The 16104-nt window shown below is 60.7% G+C and overlaps 1 non-coding gene across 1 annotated transcript; it reads right to left on the bottom strand.

Moving 5' to 3' along the window:
- Positions 1-15793: 15793 nt before the first annotated feature.
- Positions 15794-15866, bottom strand: TRNAK-CUU. Its single transcript has one exon. It is a non-coding gene; the product is annotated as a tRNA-Lys (tRNA).
- Between the last annotated feature and the right edge of the window lie 238 nt (positions 15867-16104).

The raw sequence follows: 16104 nt of genomic DNA, 5'->3' as shown, positions 1-16104 counted from the left end.
AGAAGGTTCCTGGGATGACCATAGGGTGGAGGTGCCTGGGAGCCCCAGAGCCAGTCAGGGCGGGGCCTGGTAGATGAAATAACAGCTGTCCCCAGGCCGGAGTCTGGCCTAGCTCCCGCCCAGCGTGTACCCGTGGGTGGGGGTTGGGCCTGGGGCAGAGGGACTTGCCTGCTCTCAGCTTCTGTGCTGCGCGTTGTGCAGGAGGGGGTCTCCTGTCTTTGCAGTGGTGGGTGCCGTGGCAATCACGTCCCACTGTTCCCTGGCTCTGTGACTTCTGGGAAGGGATGCCCGCCTCCTTTGACCACCTTAGCTTTCCCATGAAATGAACCCAGATGTGTGGGCTATAGGCTGGGGTGGTCTGGGGCAGTGGGGGCCCACACATGCGACTGAAGGCCATCCCAGGATGGGAGTACCGAGAGTGCTGGCAGGGTTCTGTCCAACTCAGGCACTCTGCTGGCCAGTGGAGGTGGGTAAGCAAGGTCAGCTCGAATCCCGCTGCCTTTTGGGAAGCCCCAGTGCCCAGAGCTGGTCCACTCTGGTGTGGCCCACCTTTCCTTACCCTAGTGGGAGGGTACTGTCGGCAGCCTGGGCATAGGCTCTTTCCCTTCCAGGGGTGGGTCCCCACACCCCAGGGAGTACTTGGGGCTGGGAGCTGGGGGAGAAGAACCAGCAGAACTCCCGGGGGGAGGATGTGTCCAGATGGGGTGGGCCTGCCAGCGGTGCTGCTTTGAGTGAGAGCCTCCCTGCGGAAACAGGGCTGCAGAGTGAGGTCTGCTCAGAGACACTCCCGCAGAGGCGCTGACCTGTCACCCAGCTGAGGCCTGGGCTCCTGGGGCTGGGAGGGCCTACGACGGCGTGGGCTCGCAGGCGCTTCTGCTAAAGGGCGTTGTCTGTGCCCACAGGCACCACCCTGTGAGGTTGGGAGAACGAGGTTAGTCAGCCCTGCCTCCCCTGCTGCCTCCCTGGCTCAGCCTCCTCCCCTGCCCCAGGGCCACTGTCTGGGTGGGAGCTCTGTGAGTCTAGCTGGCCTGCTCTCGCCTTTCTCTGCCTAGTCCCAGAGGGGAATCCGAGACCCATTGTGTGGAGCTGGGCTTAGGCCCATCCATAGAAACCTCTGCTTGTCCTCCCACACCCCTGCACCTACCTCCCAGGGCCCCGTCCTGGGCACTGGCTCCCTTCCACCCCTGGACCATCTGGGCTGGGCACTGTACTGCAAGTGGGTGGATTGTGCCTTTTCTGGGGGCCATGAGTGTCCCAGCCATGCCCAGGAACTCCTGGCCTGGTGGTGGGAGAGCCCCGCTGTTGGAGTTAGATCCATATTAGTTTTTGAGGTGTTTCCATAGAGGTGTGTCTCAGCCTGTCCCCTGGACCCCCCAGTCACCTGCACCCACACTGCCCAGGTAGAGGAGGTTTCATGGCAGGAAGCTGTCACGTGGCTGTTCATGTTCCATGGCCAGTGTTCGCACCTAATCCGGTACAAATGGCTGAGATCCAGGTGTGGTCTCAGCTGTCCCGTCGCCGTCTCTGTGATCCCGGAGCTGGCTGTCCCTAGCTCTGAGCCTCTGTTTCCCCAAGCGCAGTATGAAGAAGGGTGAGAGGATGTGCCATCAGGGCCCAGAGTCTGACATGCACTTGGTCCCATTCAGAGTGCAGTTAGCTCTCCCCTTGTCGTCTGATGCCTTTCCAAGTCCTCACAACAACTCTGCCATCCATTTGACAGATGGGGAAACTGAGGCACATAGTGGCAGCAGCATGTGCCCAGGGTTACTGGCCCCAGGGTTACTGGCCCCAGGGTCTTCACTTATAACTACCAGGCTCCCTCCTTGTCCTGGCCCCAGGTGGTCCCTGGAAAGAAATGGGGACCTAGCCTCAGTGTCCTTTCACCAAGGTCCAGGACGGCCTGCTCGGGAGCTTCTCACTGCCCATGCCTGCCCTGGTGCCACTTTCAGAGAGTCTTTCTTCCCACTGTCCAGCATCAGCCAGGGGGCTGCCTGCTCCTCAGACCAGGCCCAGCTCCTCCAGCTCCTATGGGCAGCACAGCTGTCCTGTTCTCTCTGCCTGTCCATTTTCTAAGACCGTGTTGGGCCTTGCATGAACCCCCATGTCAAACCTGGGACATGTCTGCAGTTGGAGGCCTGAGGGCAGCATAGGGGCTGGGGAAGGAGTTCCAGTCCACCTCCATAACCTCCCCAGGCCTCCAGCTGGGCCCCCAGCCTTGACCCACTGTGCAGGACTCCTGCTCCCTGCTGTGCACGGGGCCCAGCCTTTGGCAGAATGTCCCCTCCTGCCTCCTCCTCACCCTCCCCACTGTGCCCCATCCTGACCCAGGCTGAGGGTGGAGCAGCTCTGGTCTAGCCCAGTCCAGCGCTGTGCTCCCTCCCTGCCTCTGCGTCCTCTATCCTGATCACATGCTGGGGCCTGGTCCTGGGGACTCCTGCCCACTGCTGACCGGGGGCAGGCCTGCACCAGTACTTGAAACGTACTATCCTTCCCCAGAGCCTGGTGTTTCTTGAGCTTTAAAGAGAAGTAACTGTGGTGAGCTCTAGGGACCCGGCTGTTGGCTCTGAGCCCCACCGAGAACGAGAACGTTGTTGTGTGGCAAAATTGTAGCCGATTAATTTAAGACCTGCCAACTTCAGCTGTTCAGGGCTGGCTGGGGGTGCTCCCCCGACTCCCTAGCCTTCCCGAGAGGCCCTGCCTGCCAGCTGCTGCCCTTCCCGCCAACAGAGGCAGCCTGTGTCCTCCTGGGCTGACCCCCCAGAGCCCCAGTCCTGCATGTACCACTTTCCCCCACCCCAAGTAGCCACCAGGGACCAGTTGACTGGCAGGAGTTCCCATGGGTGGCCCCTGGTTTGAGTTCTTTGAGTCAGCTCAGGTACTCAGAGTGGGTGTGGAGAGGCCCTGCCCTTTACTTCTGCAGCGGGTGCCCTCCCTGCCCACCCCAGCCTGGAAGCCTTCTTGGACTCTCCGTTTCTGCAAAGCAGATGTGTGGAGCTATAGGCTGGGATGGTCCTGGGTCACTCCCAGGCCAGCTAGCTCTGGTACTGTGCTTGCTACAGGAGCTGGGGCTAGGCTGAGGGACACAACCCTGTCTCTCTCTGGTGGCTGTGCCAGGGGAAAGCAGGCCCGTCTGCCTCAGCATCGGTTTTTCAAGAGAATCTGGAAATCCATATTTTGTGTAGAGATCTCTTGTTGTTTAAGCATTGGCAGCTAATGACATGTTTTAGAAAGCATTATGGGCCAACCCAAGGTTGCTGTGGGCTGCCAGTTTATGACCATGGGGATCTGGGCTGTGGCATCACTGGCTTGCAGGGTGCTGGGCCTTGGGAGTAGGACCCCAAGGGGCTGGGCTGTTTGGGAGTGTGGCTCGCAGGGAGGCCTGCCGTGGTGAAGCTCCTTCCTGAGGGGCCTTGGTTTCATCCTAGACATTGGGAGACTCTGTGCCTCCTGGGGGCTGTTAAGGAGGCCCAAGGGAGGTTGACATTCTTTCCTGCGTGGTGATCCCTTGTATAGAAGAGAAACAGGGCTGTGGCCGCAGCATGTACCCTGGCGCGGGGGCCTGGCCCGAGCCACTGTCCCCACGTGTACTCAGGCCTGGGCTGTGTCTGGCCCCTGGAGCTACCTGCTCTGACCTGACTTTGGCATCCCAGCTGTGCTGGCGGTTGCTGAGCACCTGCTGGGTGCTGCTCTGGGCCTAAGCCAGTGGCCCGGAGACCTCTTACTCCTCCAAGTGGCCCTCATGGCTCTAGGGCTTCCTTGGGATGCTTCTTCCGTCCCCCAGCACTCCCACTCCTCATAGGGCGCGAAATTCAGAGTCGGTAGTGTTTTCAAGACCCGGGGTGAGGTGGTGGCTGGTGGCTCTTCTCGGGGTCCCTGCCAGGACCTCTCTGTCTTGGGTGAAGCTGAGTGTGCATCCACCAAGGGTCACTCCAGAGCCCAAGTCTGTGTAGGAGGTGGACTGGGGGGAGCCCCTGTGGGACTGGGGCAGAAAGGTTGGCCCTGAGAGAGATGCTGGGCAGGACCAGGCCCCTAGCTCCCCAACCCCAGCCGCAAGGAGTGTCACCACCTCCCGTTCTACTGCCTGTGGCCTCATGGGTTCATCTCTTGTGTGGGGGTGGATGCCTTGACTCCTAGTGACCTGCCGGCTACTGACCCACAGAGGCTCAAGGGGTGGCCTGCACCATCGGTGGCTGTGCGCCTGCAGACATTCTTGTGCTGAACCGTGGGCCCTGAGCACATGCAGGCAGCTCCCTGTATACGGCGGGGTGGGAGTGAGGGGAGGGTCCCCAGCGTCCCTGCATGCGGCTGGTGTATGGCCGGCCCGACCACACTGAAATGGGATGTGCCCCAGGAAAGTACAGCTGTGGCCACGCAGCCTGGAGCATCCTTTGGACTGCAGCAGGCTATCCTAGGAGGTCCCCGTTCCCCTAGATCACTTCAGTGGGTGGCGTCCACCCGAGGGCTGTTTCGCCGGTATGGCGAGGCTTTTCATGGAGTCACGCAGCCTGCCGTCTGCGTCTTTCTTTCTCATTGCCCCTTGCTGTCTGTGCGGGGCAGCCCGACGCCCGGTGGGCAGCTGGCTACAGTTCTGGGTCGTGCCGACGGTGTGTGTGCAGACCACTTGCTTTTCATGAAGTCCTTCCTCTCTGGGCAGGTGCAGTGTTGTATCCTGTGGGTCCGTGGTGGGCGGGGCTGCCGCCACCTGCTGTGGTGCAGGGCTGTGTTCTGTCGGCTTTCTCCCTGGCCGGGTCTGCTGGGCCCCTCTGATCTCTGTGTCCCGGATCTCAAAGGGCTGTCTGGGCTGCCGTCGGGGTCCCAGTAATGTCGCGCCGGCAGAGTGGTTGATCCGCATCCCGGCCGTGTTTATTGCAGGCTGCTGCGTGCTGCTGGGGTTCCCACCCCCAGAGAGTTGGTGGTGGAGAGGTGGAGGGGTCCCAGCAGCCTGCTTCCTGTGCGTCTTAGTTGCGTGCCTGGGGGCCACGTGGGTGCCCTACCCTGCCTGCCGGGCAGTGGTCCCTGGAACCCGTGGGTGGCATTGCGTGGTGTCTAGGGATGTCTGTGTCACAGAGGACTTGCTACTCTTTTCTGGTTCCCCCTGGGCATGGCTGGGCATGGCTTGGCCGTGGTGGGCCAGCGCCAGAGAAGACACAAGGGGACCTCTCATTCCCCACTTGGTCTGTCTGTTGACATCCCAGCCCTTTGTCCCAGAGCCATGCCACACAAGCATTGCTTCTTTGCATCCGATGGCCAGCGGTTGCCTGGAGAGCAGGCATGGAGGGTCCCGCCTCCATGTGGGGTCTGGCTCATCAGGCCCTAGCTCTGGCAGGGCACCCAGGCACCTGGAACAAGAATGATGCTCTCGGGGCAGGCTGGCAGTGGCCGCCCTGTGCCCCAAGAATTGCCGTGTGTCTGGGTTTGGGGGGTAGCCTCATGAGGGCCCCCAGATTGTGTCTGTAATGCGTAGTTCCCCTCCCCGTGGGCAGGGGCAGGACCCGACCAGAGACCACGCCTTCTCCCTCCCAGGCGTCGGGGTGTACGAACTCCTGGCCTCACAGCAAGATGAATTTCAGAGCCTGGAACAGCCCAGCTGGGGAGTTTGCCAGGAGGCGTTCTGGAGGGAGAACAGCAGGGCCAAGCTCGGAGGTGCTCCTGTGCCCCAGGGCATAAGGGAAGCGTCTGGCACTGCACTGAGGCGAGATGTGTCTGCGGTGAGCCGCTCCGCTGGCGACCCTGGCTGCTGCTCGGCGTGGAAGTAGAGGCAGAAATCCGAGAAAGCTTCCCGAGGTCTGCCTGCGTGAGGGGACAGGGAGCCAGAGGACTGGTGGCTTCAAGAAAGTCAAAGGGGGCTTGGAAGAGTCACACGTGCCAGCTGTGTTGGGGACCCAGTGGCTGGGAGTAGCGTGGGTGACCACGGGTCATGGATGGGAAGGGCAGTGGATGGTTCTTGGGTTTGAGACAAGGAGCATCAGCTGGACGTTAAAAGCTGCTGCCACAGCAGCCCTGTCTAACTACAGCCCCGCCGACACAGTCCCAGTCAGAGGTGCGTGAGGAGAGAGCTGTGTGTTCTGTGTACTTGTGGCCCAGCTTTACATGACGAGGCCTTCACGGCAGTGGGGGCACATACCCAGAGCGGCTGTGCACCTTTGGGCACCCAACTCCCCAGGGCAGCAACCCCTTGGGGGGCCCAGTTTCCAGGCAGCTTCCAAACTGGCTTCCCTCCCTACTCTTGCTTTTCTTGAACCTCTGTACTCACACAGCCCCATGAGATGGATTTTCTGTCCGCAGAGGAGGAGACAGAAGGTCAGGAGGACCATTGTTTATGTTGGTTGGTGTCACCGGTTTTCTCCTGGCTGTTGAGGGCTAGGCTTGGAAAGACAAGATTCCTCGGACCCCTCCCCCAGTCTCACCAGGTGTGTTTGGCCCAATTACAGCCATGGGGCCTCCTGCAAATCGTGTTTTAATTACCCAAGTGCCGCCAAGGAGGAAATTCTTAATTGCTTTTCCAGTATCAAATTTCTCCTGGCCTTTCTGAGAACTTGGTCCCAGGAAGGGCCTGGAACTTTCTCCCCCAGCCAGAGGAGGGGGAAATCCTGTAGCAGCAGTGAGGGTGAGGAAGGGCCCGGGGCTGGTTCACTGGGCCCTCAGCCTCCAGGCCCCTGACCAGGAAGGAGGAGGGGATGGGCTCCTTCAAGGAGAGAGGGAAAGGGGCTCCTGCCCTCACGCGGCCCCTCAGTACCGCTTTACTGCCTAGGTGGCTGGGAACCGGCTTGGCAGCTGTTTGTGTACTGGAGGAGGGAAGCGCCCGTGGGGTCCCGGCCCGTGGCAGGTTGCTCACTGGTTGCTGTCCCCCATCTTCCCTCCCTGTTGTCCTTGGGGTCCTGTCCTACTGCTGCCTGGTTCGGTCCAGTGAACCCCCATTGCACAGATAGGGACACGAGGGTATTATATTGGGTGCGCAGGGAAGGGAACTCTCTCCCCACCCTGGTTGGGCCAAGCCGGGCAGCCCCCTGCCTCCCGGGCGGCTAGAGGCGCGTGCCGACGCCCGGCAAGCAACCTGCATGGCCCAGACATCTCCCAGTGCCCCTGCCGCCCTCAGCCCAGAGAATGGGCTCTTTATTTGGCTCTGGGCTGGACGGACAGCTGACCTGGCCGGGCACAGCAGTTGGCGGGAGCCCGCGCGGTGATGGGTGCAGGGGCAGCCAGCTGGAGAGAGCCCAGCCTGGGGCTTGGGCCTCCCAGCCAGGGGCTGCCCACCTGCCACCGGCTGCCCCCCACTCGCCCTGCACGGGCTCTCTTTGCGGACCCCGTCCCCACCCCATGTCCTGGGCCCCGGGACCCGTGGCCTCTCTGTAGGGAAGGGGCAGGTGATGCCTCGTGGTGGTGGCCAGGTGTGTGGCCACAATGTTTAGGCCTGGCACCAAGAGTCTGTTGGGGGCGCTGACAGCTCCGAATGCAGGGGACTCTCATGTACAGAGGGGCGGAAAACCCGGGTTGGAGGAAGTGGGTGGAGCCGGAGGGCTGGAGCAGAGGCGCTGGTTGGGGGTGGCTGTTTCCCCCTGGGTCAGAGCCAGGGGCTGGGTGGGTGCTTGGGCCTGATGCTGCCCAGCAGGCATGTCCTGGGAGACTGGACATCTCCCCCTCCAGCCGTGGGCAGAGGAGGAGGGTCCTTTCTCGGCAGCTGTTGGGAAGGAGCACCCACAAAGCAGAGGACAGAGCTGGGTTTTGGGTCTGAGGTTTTCTGTGGTGGGATGTGGGAAGAAAGGTGGTCATGGCTAGTTGTGGAAGGTGCTAGTGGTCTTTGGGGCAAGGTTTGCTGAGCACAGAGGTGACAGCTGGAGATGGGAGGGCAGATACCAGGGGATTCTGGAAGTCTCCTGTGTGTGCTCTGAAGCCCCGGCTGCCCAGGGTGGGCCATCCCCAGGTGGGTGGCCTTGACTGAACAGCTGTGCGCCAGGGAGTGGCATCGTGACGTGCGCTACCGGCATGTGTCCTGCTGCTGTCACCACTTGGCAGCTGGCCTGTGCCCGCCCTGCCGCCCCTTCTCCTGGAATGTCTTCCTGGCGGTGCGCTGCATCCCTCCCCACTTTTGGAGGAGACTCTGTGTCCCCAGGTGCGAGGTGGTGGCCCAGGGCCCTGGGTTCCTCTGTCAGGCCCTCACAAGTGTCAGTTTGCCTGCCTGCGCGACACAGGCCCACACAGCCCAAAAACCAGCTGGGAACTAGCAGGCATATCCTGAGTGCTAGTCATTCATGGAGTTGGACACCTTCCGCATCAGGCTGTCACATGTGTGCATGCAGGGGCCCTGCTGAGCCTGGCCTGTGGCTGCCAGTGCACAGGATGAGACCTGTCACCCGTCATATCACCCCTGGCCTGCTGGCTGCCTCCCTAACCCCCCCCCCCTCCTCCTGTGTCCTCAGAAATGTCCATCTCCTTAAGGGCCTGCCTATGCATGTGTAAGGGCTGGGGCTGCAGTGCAAGGCAGGTGGGTGGACAGATGGATACATGGTGGACGGACAGCTGGACGTGCCTGCTCCCCACCGCCAGCTGTTGGGGGCCACCTGTTGGAGTCGGCACGCTGCCGGCCAGAGGCGGGGCATTTCGGAGTCTGCATCTGGCCTGCCTCCTCCTGCTTTCCCCCAGGACTTTGGGGAGAAGGTGTGGCACTCTCTGCCCCCTTCTGTGCCTTAGAGCTGGTATGCCCCTGGGTGCAGCCGGCCTAGAATGTTTCTGGTGCCCTCCTGGAGTTGTGGGTGCCCATGATGTTGTGATAGCCAGGCCCAGCCCATGCCCTCAGCCCTCAGCAGGGAGGGGAAGGCAGGCTGGCTGAGAGGTAGGTCAAGATTGAATACCATAGCAACCCCCTGGTGGTCAGGGTGGGAGACACTGGGACCCCCCAAGTGTCCCTGTTCAGCAGACACTTCTTGAGCACCTCCTGCATGCAAGGGGCTGAGCTCTGAGTGGAGTGGCTGTCAAAGGCCTCCCGAGGCAGAAGTCCCAGTGTATCTGGTTGTGAGGGGCCACACTGGGGCACTGGGGGAGGGGCCTGGGTGGAGGGTGCTGGGAGGCTGGGCCGGGCTGGGCTTCTGGGCGTACAAGAGGCGCCGCAGGGATGGGGCACAGGCTCTGGAGGAATTTGGGAATCTGATTTTAGATCAGTTGAGTTTGGGACTAGGTCTGGAGATTTGGGTCCTGCTGGTACCTGGCCTGCACCCCCAAGCCCTGCCATGCCCTCCCATTCTTGTCCCCTGCTTCTGGCCATTGTCCAGGCTGACCTTACCAGGCCTGGGTGGGTGGCTGCTGGGGTTTGGGGATTGGCGCCCAATGTACACCTCTTGGCTCACTGGCTAGATCTTATTCATTCCTCAAGAATAGCTCTGGCCGGTAAGGGGTGGTATCTGTCATCACTATTTCACAGGTAGGGAAACTGGGGGGCAAGAGAGGTCAACTGCACCACCTCAGTTGCACAGTTGGGGTTGTCACAGGCTGAAGCTTGGGCCCAGGCAGTGTGGGTCAAGAGGCTGTACTCTGGCCTGACCTCCCAGTGGCTGATGTTGGCCTGGGTGCCCTGCCACCTTGCGGAGCTGACTGTGGGCTCCCTGCGAGCAACAACTGCCCACTCGCTGCACTGGCAGGGCAGGAGTTCTGGCGGGGAACCGGCTGGGTATAGGTTGGGGTCCTGTGCCGCCACCACGCCCAGGTGCTGAGGCTGGGCTGCCGTGGCCCCTCTACTGGCACCCCTTCTTCTGTGGGCCCCAAGCCACTTGGGCAGCTCCAGGCCCGGCCATGGCTGCCTCCCCTGCCCAGCTCAGGGCTCAGCTCTTCGAGGTCTGGTTTGACTTAAAGCCTGCCTGCCTGGCCGGGGAGGCAGCTGAGCGGATGTGGGGGTGGCCTCGAGGCTCTCCCAGGAGAAGCCCTCCCCCTCTCCTGCAACCGGCAGCCTCTGGCCCAGAGACACAGCCCCCCACCCTGGCTGGCCGCCCGGGCCAGCACGGAGCCAGGAGTGTTCGCTGCCTCGCGGCCCACCCAGCTGTGAGACCTGCCCTGTCCTGTCGGTGTGGGAGAGCAGAGAGTGCTGGGCTGAGCTGGCCTGAGCCCTGGCCCCAGCGGAGGCGGAGGCGGAGGGGTTGGCTGGCCACTTGATTACAGCTGGAGAGGGTGGGCCTGGCTGAGCAGGGCCGGCTACTCTGTGCCCTGGGAGCTTGCCCAGGACCGGCTGGGCTGGGCAGACACACGCGTCCCATGAGGCCCATCTCTGGAAAGCCCCTGGGTCTCTCTGTTAATTAATACACATTTGTTTGGTAAAGCAACTAAAAATACTTGCAGCGTTGCAAGCTGCAGAGAGAAAGAGCTGGCTAATTAACGCCCGTTTGTTTGGGATCTGGAATATATTTCCATGCCGATGAGACGCCTGCACCCTCCTGCCTCCTTGCGGGGTGTACCTCCCGGGACCGTGACTTGGCCCCTCACTCCTATGCTGCTTCCCTGCCCGGAGTCTCCCGGTTTCACTTCTCAAGCCACACTGGACATCTCCTTTCATCGAAGGCCCCTGCTGCCCCGTCATTCCTTCCCACCCCCTGCACAAACCTCCTTCCTCCAGGGCACCCAGCCTGGCCCCAGGGGCTCCTGCGCCTTTGTGCTGGGCTTGGCTCTACAGCTGGTGATGGGTGGTGGTGGGTCACGGTTGTCCCTGGGCCCTCTGTTGATTGGCGAAGGGGCTAGGGTCAGGACACCCGCCTACTGGGCAGGTGGAGGCCTGGCTCTTGCAGGGCTGGGGGAGGGGGTCAGCCGGGGCAGGGCTCCAGACCCTTGCCCTTAAGCAGCGCGGGCTGGGGTGGAAAGGCATTGCGCGGCCCCACTTAGGCCCTCGCTGCCACAGATCCTGGTGGACCTGGCGAACCCGGTGGCCGGCCAGCCTGATATGAGTGTGGTGGCCCAAGAAAGCAGCCCCATCCTACGTGACCTGGTCCTGGCCCCGACCGCCAGTACCTCCTATGCTATGACAGAAAAGCAGGTAAGTGACCCTGCCGGACCGTCAGGTGGTTTGGGGAGGTGAGATACCCTCAAGGAAGCTGGGCATGGCTGTGTTGGCCTATCTGTCCACACTGGCTCCAGATTTTGCCCAGTCAAGGCTTGGAATTCCCACCCCACTCCCGAACAGTTGCATGTTCGCCCAGGAACAGATATTTGAATAAGCTTTATCCAGAGTGATGTCATTCGGGGGCTGAGAATACACACTGGAGCTCTCCGAGTTCTTGGGCTAAGGCCCTGCCCAGTAGCCCGTATCTGCCCAATGAGGGCTTCAGGCAGCTGTCTCCATGGGTTGGTGCCTGGCCTGGCCCCCTCATCAAGGCCATCCATTTGTGTGCCTGGCTAGCCTGCTTGAACCAAGCCTCTGCCCTTCTCAACCTGGGCGACCAGTGATAGCCAAGAGGGTGAGCAGGTGGGACGAGAGGCGAGATGGAGTTTGGTGAGGCCAGGCCTCCCTTCTTGGCCAGCTCTTGTTTCTCCTCTGCCCCTTTCCCAGCCGTCCCAGGTTATTCCACCTCTCCAGGATCTCCAGGAGGGCCAAGCAGGCGAGGTCAGGAGATGTGCAGGGCCCAGCCTGCGTCTGCACTTAGGATTGGGAGCTCACGAGCCCACGCTCCCATGGGGAACTCAGAGTCCAGACAGATGGGAGAGTAACTCTGGCTGGAGCTGTCGGTTCTCCTCTGGGTAGCTCACCTGCACCGGCTTATTGCCTCCCCTGGCCACTGCCTCCCGGGGAGAGACCCGGCCTGTTTGGCCCTGATTTGGCGGCCAGTCAGCGGTCATGGGACCAGCCTTGAATAGACCACATGCTGGGAGAAGGCCAGAGGTGGGGCTCCCCTCATGCATGGGAGCCGGGCTGGCTAAGGGGAACCTGGTGGTGGTGAGGGGAGGTGAGGCTGGCAGGGGTCTCTGGACCTGATGCTGAGGTCCCCATCCTGCCAGGTGACCTCGGGTGCCTGTGGAGAGCTGTGTGCAGTATGGGTCCCTGCGAGCTGTGCCTGGGCTCACGGGATCCCCATTGCGGCTAGTGTGTCCTGCATAAGCGTGTGGTCTGGATGGGGTGCAGGGGGCGGACCGGAGGGCCCTGACACCTACCTGACAGTCTCCTGACCTGGGAGAGCCCCCCGTGACGCCGCACCGTGCGCGTTGGGCACTCACAGCTTTCCCGCTGAGCGCCTCTGGGTCTCCCCTGGGCGAGGTGCTCTGCGTTTGGCTTTTTCCCTGGACTGGCTAAGTGATGGCCAGCCCCACTTTCACCCAGTAAAGATGGGGTAGAGAGTAAAGCTGCTGGGCTCCCAAGCGTGGGTGACGATGAGCCACAGGCAGTGGCTGGCGGGCTCGGGGAAGCCCTCTGGCTGCCTCCCGGTACCCAGCCGCGCGCCCTCTGCCCACAGCTGCTCCCGGCAGGGCACGCCTGCGGCCCAGCGACAGCCAGAGGCCCCCAGCCTTGCGCACCAGGACTGCTGCAGTGCGTGCAGCTGACCGTCAGCCTCGCAACGTGTCGGTCACCATGTCTCAGGTTCGGTGAGCACACCTGCCGGGTGCGGGCGGGTGGGGGTGAGCTGGCGGAGGGCGCGAGTGCCTGCTCACCGAGGCCTCCTCTTGTGGGAGCCCCAGCTTGTGCTGCAGGCCTGGAGATGTGCCTGACCTCTCGGCTGGCGTCAACTGCTCCCTTCGAGGATTTCACCGAGTCGAAAGCATCCTGGAGGACGGTCGGATCCACTGCCGCTCGCCTCCCGCAGGGGTGGCACCCTCCTGCGAGCCAGGTGAATGCCGCCGCGGGGCTGGGAGTCCAGGAGCAGCTCCTGGAGCTGTCCCTATGGAGTCAAGGAGATAGGTGTCACACACATTCCCGTAGGGTGGCTGGGGAAGGAGCAGATGGCTGCTCTGGGGACAGGACCCCAGGTGCCTGCCCAGTGTGCTGGGGCCCGCGGGGTCTGAGGGGCGTGGGTATGAGGGGCTGCGCACGTGCTGGCGGGGGGAAGGTCCCTGGGGGAGGCCTGTCCCTGTTCTGGGCCTGCCGTGCCAGGTTCCGTGGCCCCAGGTGAGCCTGGTGACGCGGGCCGTGCTGCTCTGCAGGGGCCAGCGGGTGGTCAAATCTACCTGAAGTCAAGGGGCCAGGCAAGGGGTTCGCGATCATGGACTTCGTCTTCAACACAAAGCGTCACCCAGTCGTGATGTCCGAGGGTCCTCTGCAGGATGGGCACGGCGCCGTGCAGCCGGCGCTTAGGGTGGGGGCCATCCCCCAGCAAGGCCTGCGGGAGGCCGGGGCTGGGGCTTCAGAGCGGACAAGCTACGGGAGTGAGGGCACAGCGGAAGTCAGATGAGGAGAGCCTGCCCAGCTCCTGCAAGCCGCTGAGGTGTGGGCAGCGGCCTGCACATGCTGCTTTTGCTGTGCTTGTCTTGGGACATTTTAGAAAAGCTATCCTCCCGCTGTGAGGGCCCAGGCCAGCCCCTGCTGCTATAGGCAGTTTGTTCACTCTGCTTTGTAGTGCCTTCCCCCCACTGCTGATGGACGGGGGCCCTCATTGGTGGGTCACTGTACATCAAGCTATGATGGACATCTCGTGCGGGCTCGTGGCGGCACACTGAGACCCAGGGCTGGGTTGATGGGTCACCCGGTAGGTGTATGTTTAGTTTGGGATCGACCAAAACAATTTTCCCAAGTGATGGTCCCAGTTTGCACACCCAGCAGTAGTGTGAGTGGATACCAGCAGCCCCCCATCCTCACCCACACTAGCTACTGTCACTGTTGAGATTTGCTTAACTGGTGGTACACACTGGTTTTCCATTGTGGCTTTAATTGGCGTGTGCCCAAATGGGAGAGAGCATCTTCTTCAAAGGTCCTATTCACTGTTTTATTTAGGAAGCACTAATGTAGTGCTGACTGAACACCGGGCTCTGCTACATTTTACAGATGGCTAAACTGAGGCCAGAGAGGAGAAGTGACTTGCCCAGGTTCCCCAGCCCGGCAAACAAGACCCAAGAGCCTTCCTTCCTTATGGACTTCTGAGCCATGCAGCCCTGGGTGTGGATCCTGGCATGGCTAGTTAACACACAACAAGTCCTGTCTGCTCTCAGAGCGTCACTTGCTTCCTGCATTAATTCGATGTAGGAGACCTCCCCACTCCACCCCGCAGAGTTACAGTGAGGCATGAGTGTGCACACAATACCGGTCCTGAGAAAATGTCTATCCCTGCTTTGTGTTGTCTCTGTCAGCTGGCTTCCACCTCTCTGCCTGCTCTTTTGCCAACCTGTCCTCCCCAGGGCCACTGGGGCAGGCCCTGTTCAAGGCCCTTCTCACTCTGCCTCATAGTCCCCAAGATCCATGCCTTCTCCCTTGGGGAGCACTTCCTATCTCCAACTGCTTCCAGGGAAGCTCAAGAGGGCCACTGGGCTCTGGGTGGCAGCCAAGCTCATGCTTAACCTGGCACTCCCACCCCACATCCCACAGTTGCCCAACCAGGAGCCCCAGTATTCTCCTGGACACTCCATCCCCTCCCCCATGTCCCCTGCTTCCCACAGCCCTGTGGATTCTCTCCAAAATGTTATTCCAGATCACACCACTTCCTTCCATCCCACTCCACCCCGTTCCTGCTCATGTCACCTTTCTGTCTACTCCCCAAACAGTGGCAGCAAGATCTGTTCAAGATGGAAATCGGATTATGTAATGCTCATGATTCATGCTGGACCGTCAATTCCAGGTGGACCCTAGGCCCCAGAGCCATGAAGAAAACTGCAACATTTTCAGAAGACAACAGATAGGGCAAAGAAAGGATTTCCTCAACAAGATGTCAAAAAGAAAGAAATAAAGGAAAATATGGATCAATTTGACTGTCTTAAAATTGGTCATTTTTGTTCATTAAAAGTCACAAAAGAGTAAACGGCAAGGCGAGCCAGGACTTAGGAAAAGATATATACTTGACAAAAGCTGTGGGCCCAGGATATAGAAGGAACCCCCAAGAGTCAATAAAGCAAAAGGCAACAGTCCGGCAGGAACACGGGGAGACGAACCCAAGGGGCAGTTTGTTGGAGAGACAAGGGTGAGTAACTTGCTGCGATGAGCCCAGTGCAGTGGGTTCCGCACTCCGGGGCTCCCATCTGACCCAGCGGCACCCTTGCCTAAGCTGTGCTCTGAGCTAAGGCCCGGACCCCATGCAGAAGGCAAGGAGGGGAGGCAGAGCTTGGATCTGCCCAGGTCTGAGGCCGCTGCTCTTCATTTCACATCACAGGGGGGAAATGAGTCAGCAGAGCTGCTCGGGCTCTACCTGTCTGGGTTTCCTCTGTGGTGTTGCTTCTGTGTGCTGATGCAGCTCAAGAGGGCATGGGGTTGTTGGACAGTGGGGGACAGTTTGCAGGAACGTGCTTCTGATCTGGGGTGTTTGGTGTGGAGGCTCTTTCAGTACCTTCCAACGTTCCCCCCACTGGAGCTCTTCCAGGGGCCGCTTCTGCATGTTGGCAACTCAGAGCTTTGTGCAAAAGTAGACTCAGGGGTGCCTTCCCTCCCCGAGGCAGGCCCCCACTGCTGATGGGTGAGGAGATGTCTCTAGGGGAGCACAGTGAGTCCCAGGCACTCCAGTCCCCTGGGGTATGACCACTGATCCCTGGCCCTGAGTCCTCCTGACTCCTGCCTGTCCCTCACCCTCAGCTCAGAAACTATACACACACACAGTATGTATGTATGTATGTATGTATATATATACACACACACACACATATATATATATATAATTTTTTTTTACAATTTTTTTTTATGTAGGCTCCACACCCAACATGAGGCTTGAACTCATGACCCTGAGATCAAGAGTCACATGCTCTACCAACTGAGCCAGCCAGGCACCCCCAAATATTTCTAACCCATTCATTTCTTACCTCCCCCACACCTGCTACCTCCTGCCCTGAGCATATGGGGACCCTTCTTGGGCTCCTGGTCCCTCTCCCCTTGGTTCTCCATGCTGTGGCCTAGAGGAATCTGGGGGAGGAGAGAGAGTAGGAACGCTTCCTTGCTCAGAACCTCCAGGGGATTCCATCCACACACGGAACACCTCCATTGCCACCCCCTGTGGTCTGTGCACA

Source organism: Ursus maritimus, unplaced genomic scaffold (assembly GCF_017311325.1).
Source record: "Ursus maritimus isolate PB19 unplaced genomic scaffold, ASM1731132v1 scaffold_14, whole genome shotgun sequence".
In the NCBI taxonomy this organism is placed as follows: Eukaryota; Metazoa; Chordata; class Mammalia; order Carnivora; family Ursidae; genus Ursus; species Ursus maritimus.
The sequence above is the reverse complement of the archived record's forward strand: the minus strand, read 5'-3'. Positions and strand labels throughout refer to the sequence as shown.